Genomic DNA, 15,314 nt, shown 5'->3' with positions numbered 1-15,314 from the left:
TCAGGCAAGAGCCTCCCAAGGGTCCAAGCAACAAACACATCATCTACTACAGAAAAGCGCAGCGGGGGAGAGCAGCCGGAGCAGCTCCTGGGAGATGGATGGGATCCCACTCGTCATGGCAAGAGGGACTATTTGCTGTGTCAGGTCACGAATGTTAGGGGCAAGGCTCTGTACCACGAGTGCCGAGCTCATCCTCTCCCACCCAGGCTTTCCTCAGCATCCTCCATGGGTGCTTCTGACAGCTGCACCTAATTCCTATATGGCTTAGTAAAGTGAGCACGGGATGGCAGCGTGAGGTCTCCTGCAATCTAGCCCCAGTACGCCCCAGGCATAATATTCACCTCTTCACGCCTCAGTTTCCCCCGGTAAATTGGATAGTAATGAGATCTATTAACACCGTCATGTTACATCACATATGTGGCAAGTGATTCATTACACGCAAAGCTCCGAGCACGTGAAGCAGCTCACAGGGGTCAGGCAGCACCAGGCTCATCCCAGCGTGATGTCTGTCTGTGATTGTGGCGGCATTCCATCTATCCTTCACCCTCTTCCCCATCCCTTTTCCCCCCAATTTTGTCCCTCATCCCAGGGAAGGTCCCTGGGAGGAGAGATGTGGCTCCTTCCCAGGTGGGACCCAGCAGGCTTTTGGTGTCAGGGCTCATGCCAGGAGCTTCTCCACCCACGCCCCCACACTGCCGTCACCTTCCACCCACCTCCCATGTGCCCACACGCGTGCTCCTGACTTGCCCGTGGTTGTGTCCCATGGGAATCATAGAATCATAGAACGGTTTGGGTTGGAAGGGACCTTAAAGATCATCTAATTCCAACCCCTCCCACCAGACCAGGTTGCTCAAAGCCCCATCCAGCCTGGCCTTGAACACCTCCAGGGATGGGGCAGCCACAGCTTCTCTGGGCAACCTGGGCCAGTGTCTCACCACCCTCACAGTGAAGAATTTATTCCTAATATCTAATCTAAATCTACCCTCTTCCAATTTGAAGCCATTACCCCTTGTCCTAATAGAATCATACAATGGTTTAGGTTGGAAGCGACACCTCCAGCAGCTATGGGGAAATGGGGGGTTTGTTCCTGCTGGAGGTCCACGGTACGATTTACCCCATAGCAAAGGATTAGGGGATGCTGGTATCGGTAGCTCAGCCAAGAGGAGATTAAAGGATGCCTTGATCAGAAGGCTATAAATACCTGGGTTAGAAATAAAGCAGCGATAACGGGGCTACTGAGCGCGGAGAACGAAGTTGTAGAAAATCCAAAGGCAAAACAATAAACGCTCAGCAGAGAGCTCAGTTTTAACACCGGGCTTTGTTTGCGGCGGTAGCCAAAAGCAGGGGTGGATTTACCATCAGGGCTGTTTTTATCTCGGCTGTCCACACTTCTTTGAAAGAAATGCACCTTTGAGGCAAAAGCTATTTTTGGGATGCCCCTGGTTACGTGCCGGAGGTCAGAAAAGATGATCACCCTGACCCTTTCGTGCTTATCATCTGGGAGCCGTGAGTTATATCTCTTAATCTCTCTTTAAAAATCCCAGGGCCAATGAAACTCAGGTTAACGAGTCGTGGAGCTGTGCTTACACAGCCCAGCACCACTAATTATTTCTAACCCTTGCTAATTCTCCAGCAGCTCCCAATATGATGGCAAGGAAAGCACCTCTGTTGATTTTCTGCGTCATGCTGGGGCAGGACAACGTCTTCTTCTGAGTGATGTGGTGGTAAAATTCCCCATTTACCTTAAAAATCTGTTTATTTCTTTCCCGCTATATAAAAGAAAGTTTGAAGATCAATTAGTGTAGTCTTTCTTTCCACAGCTAGAAGGGTCTTCCAGCTGAAATAGTATTTCAAGGGTTCCAGGAATATATTTTGTCTAAACAAATGCTCTTGGAGAATCGGTATGACGGTCAGCAGCAGCAGTACTGCTGGAGCAGCCTGTGATATAGACCTATCTCCCTGTCTTGCTTGAAATACGTTTTTATACATTTATTTGAGCACCCCCATGCGCATGGCAAGACATATGGAGAGGACTGGGGCAACACGCCATGGTTGATGATATCCAGGATTATTTATTTCCCTCTGGCAAAGAAGAGAGGCAAAAGTGAGGTTTAAGTTGGAAGGGACCTTGAAGATCTTCTAGTTCTAACCCCCTAACATGGGCAGGGACACCTCCCACTAGACCAGGTTGCACAAAGCCCCATCCAGCCTGGCCTTGAACACCTCCAGGGACAGGGCAGCTACAGCTTTTCTGGCTCTTGTTGAGCTTCTCATCCACCAACAGCCCCAAGCCCTTCTCCTCAGGGCTGCTCTCCATCCATTCTTCGCCCAGCCTGGATTTATCCTTGGGATTGCCCTGACCCAGGTGCAGGACCTTGCACTTGGCCGTGTTGAACTTCATGAGGTTTGAACGGGCCCAACTCTCCAGCCTGTGCAGGTTCCTCTGGATTTTGTTGTATCTGTAAGGGATCCGTCAGCTGAACCATTCCTCTTCCAAACTCTCTGAGTGAGAGGCTCCCAAGCCTTAAATGCGTCTGTGGCTGCAGCTGCTGGCGGGGGACGGCTGCCCCGCCATCTATCCCCAATATTCTGCCCCAGCGCCGCACCGCGAGCACCCCAGCTCCATTTATGGACCATTTATGGACTGAGATCTATAAATGTGCACAGATGTTGGGAAAACCAACTTTCCCTGGATGAAGGGGGAGCACTCGCAGCATCTCAACCCCAGACTATGCACAGATATATATATACAGATATATAAAGGCATACACACATATATAGAGATATACACATGTGCATATGCATATACATATGCATACGTGTGTTATATATACACAAATGCATATTTATGTATAAGTGTGGGCGCGTGCACATATCTGCATAGATGCACAAGAATATATGCACATGCATAGACATAGACATATATACATACATATACACACGCATATATACATACATATATATAAATGCATATATGCATATACATGCATGTAGACAGATATATACACACATATATACATATATATGTGCATATACATATTCATATACATATACACATTATATATACAGAAATATATGTGTGTGCATGTGCATACATCTGTATATATACACAGATATATACGCATGTGCATACAGTCATATATACATACATATACACACATATATACAAATACATACATATATACAGATATTTGCATATATGTGTGCTTTTACAGATATATACACATATATATTCAGATATATACATGCACGTATGCATATATACATGTGCGTATGCATATACATATTTATATATTTATACATACACGTTATCTATACACAAATGCGTATTTATGTACAAGCATAGGCATGTGCGTACATCTACAGATATACACAAGAATATATGCATGTGCACAGACATAGATGTATACACTTATATATACACATACATACATATATACAGATATATGCATGTATGTACGTGTATGCACATATATGCATATATACAGACATGTACACACATATATACATGTGTATGTGCATATGCACATATATACATATATACACGTGCCTGTGCATATACATATTCATATATATAGGACGTTGGAATCACAGAATCGTCGAGGCTGGAAGGGACCTTTAAGATCATCGGGTCCAATCATCAACCTACATACACATACACATACACATGTATATACGCATACACACGTACATATACATATGTATATACACATACACGATACACGAAGATACTCATACACGTGCACGCACACACGTGCACGTCTATATAAGCGTATACGCGTACGGAGCACGCGCGCAGGGGGTGGCACTACAAGTCCCATCATGCCGCGGGGCGGGGAAGGGGGCGTGTCCTCGCGAGACGCGTCGCCCCGCCCCCGCCGGGCCCCACCCCCGCCGGTGGGCTGGGCGAGCGCGCGGCGGCGGCCGAGGCAGAGGGCGGGCGGTGCTGAGGCGAGCCGAGCCGAGGGGAGCCGGGGGCGCTGAGGCCAGGCGGCGTGAGGGCAAAGGAAGGCGGCGGCGGGGCCGTGGTGAGGGCGGCAGAGCCGGCGTCCATCGCGTTTCTTCTCCCCGGCAGCTGCCGCCGCTTCCCAGCTTGTCTCTCGCTGCGGGGGCGGCGGGGAGAGCTGCGGAGGCTCCCTCCCCTCTCGCCCGCCCTGAGGAGACGGGGACGGCGGCTGCCCCTTTAACCCCCCAGCTCCTTGCTTCCCCCCTTCGTCTCGGGGAGCTGCCGCTGCCGGCCTGAGGTGCCTCTTCCGCCTGCTTCCTTCCTCCCTGGGGTGAGTATCGCGCCTGTCGCGACAGAGCTGCTGCCGTATCGCCAAGGGGGAGGCGGGCAGGGGGCCCGCCCGGGGGCTGCCCCCTTCCTCCGGCTCCTTCCCCCCCCCCTTCTTCCCCCGCCGCCCTGCGCGCTTTGTGCGGCGCCTCCGCAGGGCTGTCTTGCTGTTGCTGGCTTTAAAATAATTCTCTATTTATTTTTTTTCCGGGGGTTGGGGAGTTTTTTGTCTTTTTTGGGGGGGGTGGTGAGTGGATTTTTTTTTTTTTTGTGCTGTGTGGTTTTTTTTTTCTTTCTCCTTTCGTACCCCACCCCGGACTTGGCCGGGCCCCGATGTGGGGCTGGATGTGCCGGGGAAGCTCTTTGTCATGGAGCGGCTGCTGAGCCGCCTGCCCTCGGGAAAAACATCACTTTAAAAAAAAAAAAAAAAAAAGGAAAAAAAAAAGTCAGCAGTTGGACTCCGAGGTTTTTGTTGAATACGAGGGGTGGGTTTTTTTGGCGGTGGTCATGTTATTTTTATTTTATTTTTTTTTTTCCGAGGAGAAAAGATTCCACCCCCCCGCCAAGTCTAGGCTCCATTTATCGCAGCCCCCTGTGCCGGAGCAGCACGCAGGCGGGTGAAAACAAAACAAAGGGGGATTTTCGTTTTTGCTGCTGTTAACCTGCAAAATCTTGGTGGGAAAGCTTGCTGCTTCTTTCCCCTCTCCCCTCCCCCTTTAGCTCTTCCAAATCTGATGCCGTTTTACTCTGGAAGAATCCAGATAGCCGGTAGATAAGTTGTGTCTTTTTAATTTTAAGCTTCTTGCCGGGGGGAATCGGAAGGTTTCTCTCCCGTATCCTCCGCCTTGGCTCTTTTGTGAGCAGCCTGCCATCCAGCGCAACTTTCGTCGGGTTTTTCTTTTCACTCTTCTTTTTTTTTTTTTTTTTTTTTTTCACGTAGTTAAATAATGCGGTTTCAGGAAGAGCTAATGGCAGGGGGGACATTTCTGCCTGTAACAGCCATAGAGAAGATTTTTTTTTTAAAGGCAGGGGAAAGGAGCAGCAGTTGTGTTTTCAGCTAAATAATATTTTTTTTTTCTTCTTAAAAGGCGTAATGATATTTTAAAGCAATTATTTTATTTTTATACTGAAAAGCTTTTTTCTTTTTTATTCTTTGTTTTTAAACTACCCCCTCAAAAACTGCAGCTGTTCCACCTCTGCAAAATGCAGCTTCTAGAATACATGCAAGCAAAAAGCAGCCTAGCTGTAATGCTTGTGTTTCTGGCCTTACGTTTTAAAGGCCACCCATTTGTTTTCGCTGGGACCCTGCTGCCTTGAAAACACACTACTTGGTAAAATTACAAAGTGTTTCAGCTAGACAGAGCTGGAGGTTCTGCATCCGAAGGACGACGGGTTTATTTTTTCCATTCTGAGCACGCGTCGGGGGCAGAGGGAGAGCTAGGGGGAAAAAAAAGCAGTTTCCGGTTTCTGTTCAGCAGCTTTTGATATTTTTTTTTTACAAAGAAGCAGATAGATGACCTGTTGATGATACATCTTCCGTCGCTTTTTATGCCAAAAGGTGCCGGTTGGTTAGTGGAGGTGAAAGCTTTAGCCAAGATTTTTGTTTGCGTGTGTTGCCGTGCAGTCTGTGTGGCTTTGTGATGTTTTAGGCCAACAATTTTGGAGTGAGTAATGTAGAGCCAAAGTTCAGATGTCTACACGGGGCACTTCCCCCCCTCCTCTCTGCTGCCCCCCTTCTCCCTGAGAGAAAGCCTGGTTTCTAGAAAATTTAACTCATAGTTGGAAAATTAGACCCTTTTGGTGCTGTGTAAGATATGTGCCCTAGCTCCTTTTGAAGTCGTATGAATGACCAGGCAGGAAGCTTTAGGAATTCGTTTTAGTTGTATGTAGGCACCTACTGGGTACCTTAAGCTGAGACGTCTCCTATTTCAAATGAATTAAACCTGTAGGAGCACCTGTGTTCTGCTGAGTATAGTCTTGTGAAGTGTGCCTAATGAATGTTTCCGTTCTTACCAAACACTGAAATGTATTTCTCAACGCAGCAAGTCACCATGCTGGACCTGGTTCATTTTGGAAATTAAAGTTTTGGGTAACTTCTAGTATTTCAGTTAAAGCAGAACTTTTATATAAAGTGTGTCTGCTACAACCGTTTTGTATTTTGGTATCAATACCGGTTTCTATTAAGAAACTAGGCATGGAAAACAGGATCCTTTCACTTCAGGATTTATAGCTTGAGACTGTGTATTTGTAGACGCAAAATAGAGCATCATCTGCTTGGAGCCAGTGGTATTTAAAGCTCTTATTCATTTGGAAGGAACTAATTACAAGTACATTTTGATATAAAATGTCTTCTCAGACAGGAACTCTGGAACACAGGAAAGCAAAAAACCCAAAGCTGTTTGTAGATGCTAATCCATGCCCTGAGCTAAAAAAGGAAGAATGAGGGTGTTTCATGAGAAATCAAAGTCACCTTTAAGTGCACGCTTGTAAGCTAAATTACACAGTTGATTAGGAATTCCTGCAGGATGCCGATAATTGGAGGTACTTGTTGCTAGCTGGTCACTGTGTGCCTTGCTGGTTAGATCGTAAAAGTTTTGACTGTAGGTGGCATCAAGAGGAAGAAGTCCAGCTCTCTTGCTTCCCAGGCATTCGTTCCTTAATCTCCAGATTCACAGGCGGGCTGACAAACTGTCGAAGGAAGTGACAGCAAAGAGATGGTGTAGGAAGTAGGTCGAGCGCCACTAAACACTGCTGAGAGAGTTTCGGTGGAAAAAAGTAAGCATGTTTCCATCTGATCTAGTTTCTGTTTGCTTTCAATCTACCTGTTAACAGGACGCAGCAGTAAAGTTCATACTCCTGCTATAGTCCTCCGATTCCGCTGAAATTAATATTGCATCCCTAATTGGGCACAGTTAGTCTACCTGGATGGAAAGAGTCATGGGGAAGAAGGCAAAATAGCAATTTAGTTCCCATCGTGTGAGGTGCCAGTTGTGTCAGCTGGGCAAAGCTGAAGTGGCTCTGTGTCTCCTTGGAGGCCATGGACTACTTGTGGGATGGACTTCCCTCTCCCAGTGCTGCTGCGGGCTCTCCAGTGTGGTGGCTGGGGCAATAGGGTAGCATCATGATGTGTTCTTTGTGGACTTAAAGTTTTGCAGTGGATGTGGCAATTAATAGTGACAAGCGATTTTAAGTGTTTCTTGTTTAAAATGTTTGAATTGAGGTATTCAAAAACCTGCTTTCCAAGTTAAAAAAGTTCTTTGGCATGCTAGAAATCTTCCTTATACTACAAAAAAAAGCAAGCTCTACCGTCTTGCTGCTGTATCCTGAAAGCAGTAAAAACTATTGACAGTAACTTGATTTGCAGAAAAATTACAGCCTTGCACTATGAATATGTTCTTCACGAAGTATCCTGTATTTATATTGATTTGAAAAAGAGATGTTGCTTCGAGTAGGAAGAGGCACTTAAATGCTTTGCATGAGTGAGTGCACAGCATATTGGCTACCTAGGTGAGCCCTATGCCATAGATGACTTCTGCTGACCCATTATCATGTGATCTGGAGTACCAAATGTTGCTAGCTGCTCAAAATGACCTTTCTGGAATAACCCCATAGTCATGAACGGATGTAAAAAAGTTGAAACTATGGGCTCTACAGGAAAAGGCTTTTGTCCTCTGCTGGCAGCCTGTGCTGAAGGTAGGTGGTCATCAATACCAGTCTAGCTCCAGCAACGTCTCCTGGCCGGTGTGCTGGGTGTAAATGCTGTGAGGTTGTGTTTTGGGATGTGGGCTCAAGTGTAAACTGGTCAGCAGCTTGTTTGACCCAGGCTGAACACAGCGTTTGGTTAAAGATTGATGGTATCCTCCAGTCCCTGCCATGCAGGAGCACAGTTCAGTTCATGAATAGGTAATAAAAATTAATCTGCTGACCTTGTTTCTTAATCCATGCTGCTGAATTCAATCATAGAGACTTGACTGCCACCCATGGTACCTACTTACATAAAAGCTGAATTTTGGGGTGGGATCTCATGTGCTTGAGAGCAGAGTGGACTGAAACTTGCAGTGCACTTCTGGCTGTGGTTTCAGGATTGGGAGTGTCCTATAATTTTACTTGTCTAATTGGAGGTACATGGCAGTTGTCGGAGTAGGAGCGGTCAAAACCTCTTACCCTGGTCCTCTAATTAAATTCCTGTTGGGAAGAGGATTCATTTGATTCACACATTGAAATACTTCCCTTGTTCATGTATGTTGTAGAAGACTTTGGATATGTGTCATGCTGGCTCAAAATGCTCTTGATCTCCCTTGATGTTGGCTATACAGCTATGTCAACCAGATGTTTTTCCATGCCGACCCTGTTTGTAGCAGATTAATTGCATAAATGTGTTTTTTAGAAGGGGGAAAAGCGTTGCTTTTGGGGGAAGTTTTTTTTTTTTAATAGTACAGAAATATTTGGGCCAGAGGGTGCTGGCCTGCCTATACTAGATAGGGTAGGCATGTATGTGTTGGAGGGAACAATTGCACCATCTGATTGACAAAAGTTAATCAAAGTCTCAGTTGTAGGCAAGCTTTTGCTGTTAGTTTACATATTTGGTGTTCAGGGAGATAAGCATGGTATTTTTGCAGAAAAGCTTTTTGTCGCCAAATGCTGCATTTCCATTTGTGAGTCTAACATCTGCTATAGTGGCTGAAGCTCTGCATTGTAGACAAGTCTAGTGCAGAAACAAACAGTAAGGAAGGTAGGGAAAAGCTGAAGTTGAATAGACTTAAACAAGAAGTGATCTACAGAATTTTTTTTTATTATTACTAGGGTAGTTGATAGTCTGAATAGCTACTAGAGGATGCTGTTTCGTGGATTGATTGAGGTTTTGAGCGAGTCAGATGCAAGCATCTATAAAATATTTTTTAATGTAAGATACGGGATTGGAGCAAGTTGGTCAAGTAAGGTTCTTTGGGGGGATAGTTTATTGGAGCTAGGACTTGAGGAGCATATGGAAAAAACAAAACAAAACAAAAAACAACCAACCCCCCCGCCTAAAACCAGAAAAACAATAACAAAACCCTGCCTAGCCAAAATTGTCTTCAAGTAGATGACCATCATTGTTTTTTTGCTTCCATTGCCAATTGATTCATCTGCCTGAATGTACTTAGCCACTTGTATTTCAAGTGTACAATGTTTCTGCAACTATAGTGAACCCTTTGGGCTTCATTACAAACACTTAAAAATACTCTTTTCTAAGCTGGGATACCTATTTTCCTTACTTCATGGGCAAGATTGGGGATAAAGATAAATTTGAAGGGACTGATTTGTTGTCTGTCAAGATGACTCTTAAGACTTGCCATTGGTGGAGCTCAAGGCCTGTAAGTTTCTGGAGGTGTGGTGAGAGCAAACTTAGTGATCTGATTTGAGCATCTCACCCTGTCCTGCTTGCTTCATCAGTGCTCCTGCTTAATTGTCTGGCAGTTGGTCTGAACAGAGAAGCGAGCAACTGGAAAGTAGCAGCTGTTGAGTTAGTTTCTCCCTCCCTTCTGCCAGTTTGTCCTCTAGGATGGTAACCCCTTGACCTATGTCAACAACACAAATGTCTTAATTGTTCCTTGGGTCAGGGCAGCCAAACTGTCATGTCCGGGTTAGATCCAGCTTGAAATGTTTCCATCCAGCTGGTCTTTTTTGCCCCAGAAATGATCAGCCACAGCTGGGGCAGCACACAAAGCACCTAGGTGGAACCGTGGGCTTTAGGTATGGGAACTAGTGTGCCACTGTAGCCTGCACACATGGCCCCCTTAACCGTCAAGTCAATTGGGATGCTGTAAGACAATGTTAAACTAGTAGCAAAATTAGGCTTAGAGTTTCATGTGTTTGTAGTTGCTTTCCTTGTGTGAAGATCATGCCTCTCTGACAGTTACAGGTCTGCCCCAAAGTGCCGGCTTTCCCTGCCCTCAATTCCTTCTGCTTTTAATGGTTGCGCAGCATTAAATAGTAAAGACTTGATTTTAAAATCATGCAAACTTGACTATTTCATCTGTATTTTCTTTGTCCTAAGACAAATTCTTCACGTTCAATGATAAAAGTGGTCCCTGAAGAATTCCTGCTAAGAAATGTCAAGGCTCTTCTTCTCTTAAATGTTAAAATGTATACTGAGATTTCTGCCTGATGCTACCTTGATATCCTTTCCACTTGTCTGAAGCAGTTGTAGTTCAGTACAATATTTTTACAAGAATAAATATTGCCTTAATGGTGGCTTAACACAAGGTTCAACTGGGAAAATAAGTAATGATTCTTTTGTCATATTGTGTAGCTGAACTATTTATTTGGTATGAATGAGGTTAGGGGAAAAATCCAAAATGCATCACACATGGAGGCTTACTATAAAGTAATTTGCTTCTTTTTAAAGAACTTGTTGCTCGTTTTCCTTCTTTAATGCACCTCTTGGGATAAACTGCTAATTCTAAAAATATTTCAATTCCGCCACTTCCCACTAATATATTTTTTCTTTGTTTGGCTTTGGTTTGCTTTTTCCCTGAGCCACTCTAAATACTCTGAGGAATGCTCAACATGGAAGAAAGTAAATGCACGTAGGTATTTGAGTTGCTGCATTTAGATCACTGCTGTATTTCGAGGCCAGCGGAAGATGACTTTGAACTTCTACTCTGCAGTGAAAGAGAGTGCAGGGGCCTCAATCTTTAGCTAGTGTCGCAGGTAGGGTATCTGGTTCCTTTCTACTGGGCAAGCATGCTGTTTTGAATTTAGGAAAGAAAATATAACATGCTTAATAAGCATGACAAAATTCTTCTGATAGAAACTGGGAGAGTTTCTACCAGATGGAAACTCTGGAAGAGTCAACAACCAGAGTTATTGACTATTCATGTATGTGAAACCAGAGTTATGGACTGTTCAGTCAATATTGCTATTTCCATCTTCATGATCAAACTTTGATGGCGTTCAGATTTAGGAATGCCGCTTTCAGAACACCGCAAAAGGGTGTATGATGCCCATAAGTGGCACGAGTCTATGCACAGCTTCCTAGGTATGCTCTAGTACAACCTGTCTTCTGTGCTTGGGTGGCGGGTGGCCCACTCTTAGCCCTAGGACACAGTCTAGGCTTGGATGGCCAACATGTATGAAACTGGTAAACTTGGGCTGGAGAGGGGAAGGAATATTGCTTGCTGTACACCTGTTAATGATTTGGTACGTTCAAGTGACTTACTCTTTTGTCATCTTTTTCTGCTTTAAAAGAATGCATTAAAGCCACATGGAAAGGCCATCTCTGTTTTTACGCAGAAAATGTTTCCAGCTTGTTCTCACACTGGATTGGCATTGTAAAGTTAAAATATTTTTAACATCAATAGTGATGATTAGAAGTTGAATAGTTAGAGGGGAGAAGATAGTAGTCAAAACTTCAACACCTGGTATTTGTGTTTGTTAGAGGGATATTTGTTTAAATGCACCTTCAGCAAAGAGCTGTGAGAGATCCACCTCAAACTCCCTGAAACTTATGGGGGCAATCAGTAAAAATGGCTTTTTAACAGGGAAAAGAGCTAGATATTTTTTTCAGTTTTTCAGATAAGTAGTTCAGAGAAGCAGAAGGCCCAAAAGTAGGCTCTTAGAGAGTTTCATTTGTTCTTTTTATCATGTGATAATGTTTAGACAAATTTGTGATGGTAGTGCTGACACTTTAGATGAGGACTGCTTCCTTCCCTTAGAGTTAAAGCATTACATATGTTTTTATATATGTATAAATCAATCATATATATATAACTGTGCACTTCATACCCTGGGATTACCCGACCAAGTTTAAGACAAATTATACTGCAGTGCATGTTAACCTGAAGGCAGTTGATCACCCCTGTGTACTTAGATGACTTTCACAGCCAAGTCGTCTCCTCTTGATTCCTGTGGTAAGTGGATCCATCATACCGCATCTTTGTTCTTTGATATTTTTTTTTAATAAGGTAATTCCTATGTTGCTGATAGCCCACATCAGTTGTTTTAGCATTCATTTGGTGCTGTATGTGGTGGATGTGAAATATTATTCCAGTAGAGCCTTCCCTTTTGGTGCAGCATAAACTGTTGCCTGTTGGTTAAGGTTTCTGCAAGCTCCTCAAGGTTGTTGCAGAGAGCTGGAGTGTACCATGGTGAGGGTAGCAGCTGGGTTGGTTTTGTCTTTTGTTTTTTAAAAGAAGTGATGCATTATTCTGTTGGGGCAGTCAGCCACCTGCTGAAGTTGAGGAACTCAACTTGATCATGCAAACAGATAAATGCACGAGTAGGTTTTATTTTTAACCACTCTTTTTTTTTTCTTACATATGTACGTATTCTTACAGTCAGTACTGTGGCCAGTGTATTAGCTTTTTCTTAGGCTTTCAGAGACAGATGTCAATGTAGAGTAGGTTCTTCAACCTCTCACTGCTGACTGAGAAAGGCCAGGATGCTGCAGTAAAATGTGGGGGCTCATAAGCCACTTGTGACTTAGATATAGAAACTGCTTTTGAATTTCTATGCCAATATAGATACGGTATTTATTTTTTTTCCTCATTGAAATAACTATTCATACTTCACTGTTCTCAGATATGCATAGTTAGCAAGGGAAACCCCTACCTCTAGAGGGAAAGTGTTACAAGCATTTTTCCTGCAATCTGTCACTTACTATAACTTTGGGGAGGAGCTCATTTAAGGTGGCAGTGTCTAAACAGGAGCAGAGATAGGAGCCTGATACAAAAGGTGGGGGAAGAGTTAACTTTTACCTTAAAGCCAAGAAGAACCAATCCCAAGGAGAATTGAAGAGCTTATTTACCATGCCAGTAAGGACGTGTAGCTAGCATCTGGTATCTCTCAATCTCTTCGAGTCCACAACAGCAAGTATTGTAGGCATGCTGCTGACGATTAACAGTCAGATTTGTCTGGCCATTTGGTATATATTTCAAAGCCTCAGTCATCAAGAAATAGAGGTTTTAAAGATGTAGATAGTGCTTGGCTTACGTGTGGAGTGAGATGGCATGAGAAGCTTCTTGCCTCACTCTGCGCAGATGTAAAGTGTAACATCGCCTGTTTTCTCTTCTCTCGCTCTCCAGTTTCCCAAGGCAGGGTTGCCAGCTGTGCCAGCACCTCATGCAGGCCTTAAAGACGAGAGGGGTGTGTTCACTTCTAAATCCCTGGGAGATGTGGGGAAGCATGTTCTAACCCTTCCATGTATAACAGAAAACCTAATAAAGCCAGAATTGCGCTCCACTTCCCTGTCCAACTAGGAGTTCAGTGTATGGGAGGTGGCAGGGAGAGGAACCTGTAGGCTGGGATGATGGATGATGTCTCCAAAGCCCCACATGGGTGTTAGACTTGTCTCCCTATTTTTTTGTCCTTATTAAAATAAAGGTAAGGAATTCACAGGTGTGTTGATGCTTAATTTGCTAATGTTTGGAGGCTGCTACAGAAATGCGGATTAGTATTCAGTTACTAATCAAATCTTGCTCTGCTCTGAGGCATGTAAACTAATGAAGTGCCAACAAATGTGAAGGTGGGTGAAAAAGCTGATAGTGCAGCTTTAGTTCTCTGGGTTCATGCTTCCCATGCTTCTTTTCTACTTCCACTGTGTCGGATGTTTAGAAGTGTCAGCGTGACCAAGGACCAGGTACAGAGCTTATCTGAGGCACAAGCCTGCTGCTAAGGAGGAAAGCACAGTGATTTGGAATATGGAGAGGTATAACATCTGTTCGTAACCTTTTGTCACAAGTGCAACGGATTATAAAATGAAAAATACTGATTCTCTGCCAATCGGCATATGCTCAATTCAGTATTGCACAAAGCACACCAATTAGATTTAATACAAATGTTCCCTCGGAAAGATCACCTTGATTTAATTTTTTTTCAGATGCATAAAGTAGAAACGGTCTGAGGCTCTCTGTTTGTTCTTTAAAGACTAAGTGCTATATTTCTAGCTCTTGGCAGACATTGTCCACAAGTACTTCATGTTCCATTGGGTTTATGCCAAATTTAATGTACTATGTGTACTGAAAGCATCAAAACCAGACTTACTTTAATTTTAGATTTTACAGCTACCATTATTGATTTTTCTTAGAGCTGTTCCATCCAATCTGCTATTGTTTTAATTTCTTTTCCCTGCAGGAATTTGTAGAAGGCTCTTGACAGTCTTTATTTGTGTGGCTAGGGACTGTTTATATGAGTGAGAGCTGTAGATCAGACATCTCTGCAATGGCCAAACTCTCCATTTATAGAAGCTAAATCAGCACACTGCATTAGCTGTGAATGCCTGTCTTTAATACTGACTGGTATGCTGTGACTAAGAGTGGTGTTATAAACAGAGTCTATCAACTGTCTTTCAAGAAACTTGAATTTTATAAAAACCTGAGATGGGAAAGGGCTATTACAATCAGCTAAACATGCCAAAAGATGTGAACTTTCATTTCGCAGTGCTCGTATCACGTGTGAATGGAATTATGCCCATAAGACCTTGGACTCTGAAGAGATAAAAATGGGAAGCGGTAGGGGAGAGAAACAGAGCACAAACAGGAGTTACGGTAGGTAAACAAAGAGAGGAAGGAAATAACTGAGGGAAAGAATAGGGCATAGTGCAAAACAGCCAACCAACGTGGGCTGGAGCATTCATAACGCTACAGTCGTCAGGTCTGCCGATCCCTGCCTGACAGCTGTATCTGCTGGCCTCATATTTTGGCTGTTCATCTTTTATTTTCAACCCTCAGGGCCAAGTAGTTGTGCTTAACCATGGCTTCTGGCCAGGTGGCGCATAGCCCTCAGTGTGGAGCAGGATTCCCTTCCATTGTGTGGAGGGCATGACACTCGGTGGAGCCTGGCTTTTCCCCCTCTGCCTCTTCTACTTCTCCTACTGAGCCTCCTTTTATTAAATGACAGTCTTGTTTTGGTTTCTGTTTTCCAGCTTTACCTTCTGATAGTGTTGCTAGAGTAAAGTTGCTCAGGTCTTAGAAGACATGCATCTAAGTGAGGAAGAGAGGTGTCTTGATACAGAGAGACTTAAAATCCCAAGGAGTTCTACACTCTCCATTAATACTCATTA

At 44.0% G+C, this 15,314-nt stretch overlaps 1 protein-coding gene across 2 annotated transcripts in view; it reads left to right on the top strand.

Moving 5' to 3' along the window:
• Positions 1-3,908: 3,908 nt before the first annotated feature.
• The window catches only part of PELI1 (pellino E3 ubiquitin protein ligase 1), a 44,732-nt gene continuing 33,326 nt past the window's right edge, over positions 3,909-15,314 (top strand). Inside the window, exon 1 of one of the 2 annotated variants that reach the window (XM_054195186.1) lies at positions 3,909-4,277. The gene's annotated coding sequence lies outside the window, so the exon portion shown is untranslated. Of the gene's footprint in view, positions 4,278-12,082; positions 14,800-15,314 lie in introns of those variants that run through there. The other variant, XM_054195184.1, reaches the window with a different exon arrangement.

The sequence above is a fragment of the Rissa tridactyla genome, chromosome 3 (genome assembly GCF_028500815.1).
Source record: "Rissa tridactyla isolate bRisTri1 chromosome 3, bRisTri1.patW.cur.20221130, whole genome shotgun sequence".
NCBI classification, from domain to species: Eukaryota; Metazoa; Chordata; class Aves; order Charadriiformes; family Laridae; genus Rissa; species Rissa tridactyla.
The sequence above is the reverse complement of the archived record's forward strand: the minus strand, read 5'-3'. Positions and strand labels throughout refer to the sequence as shown.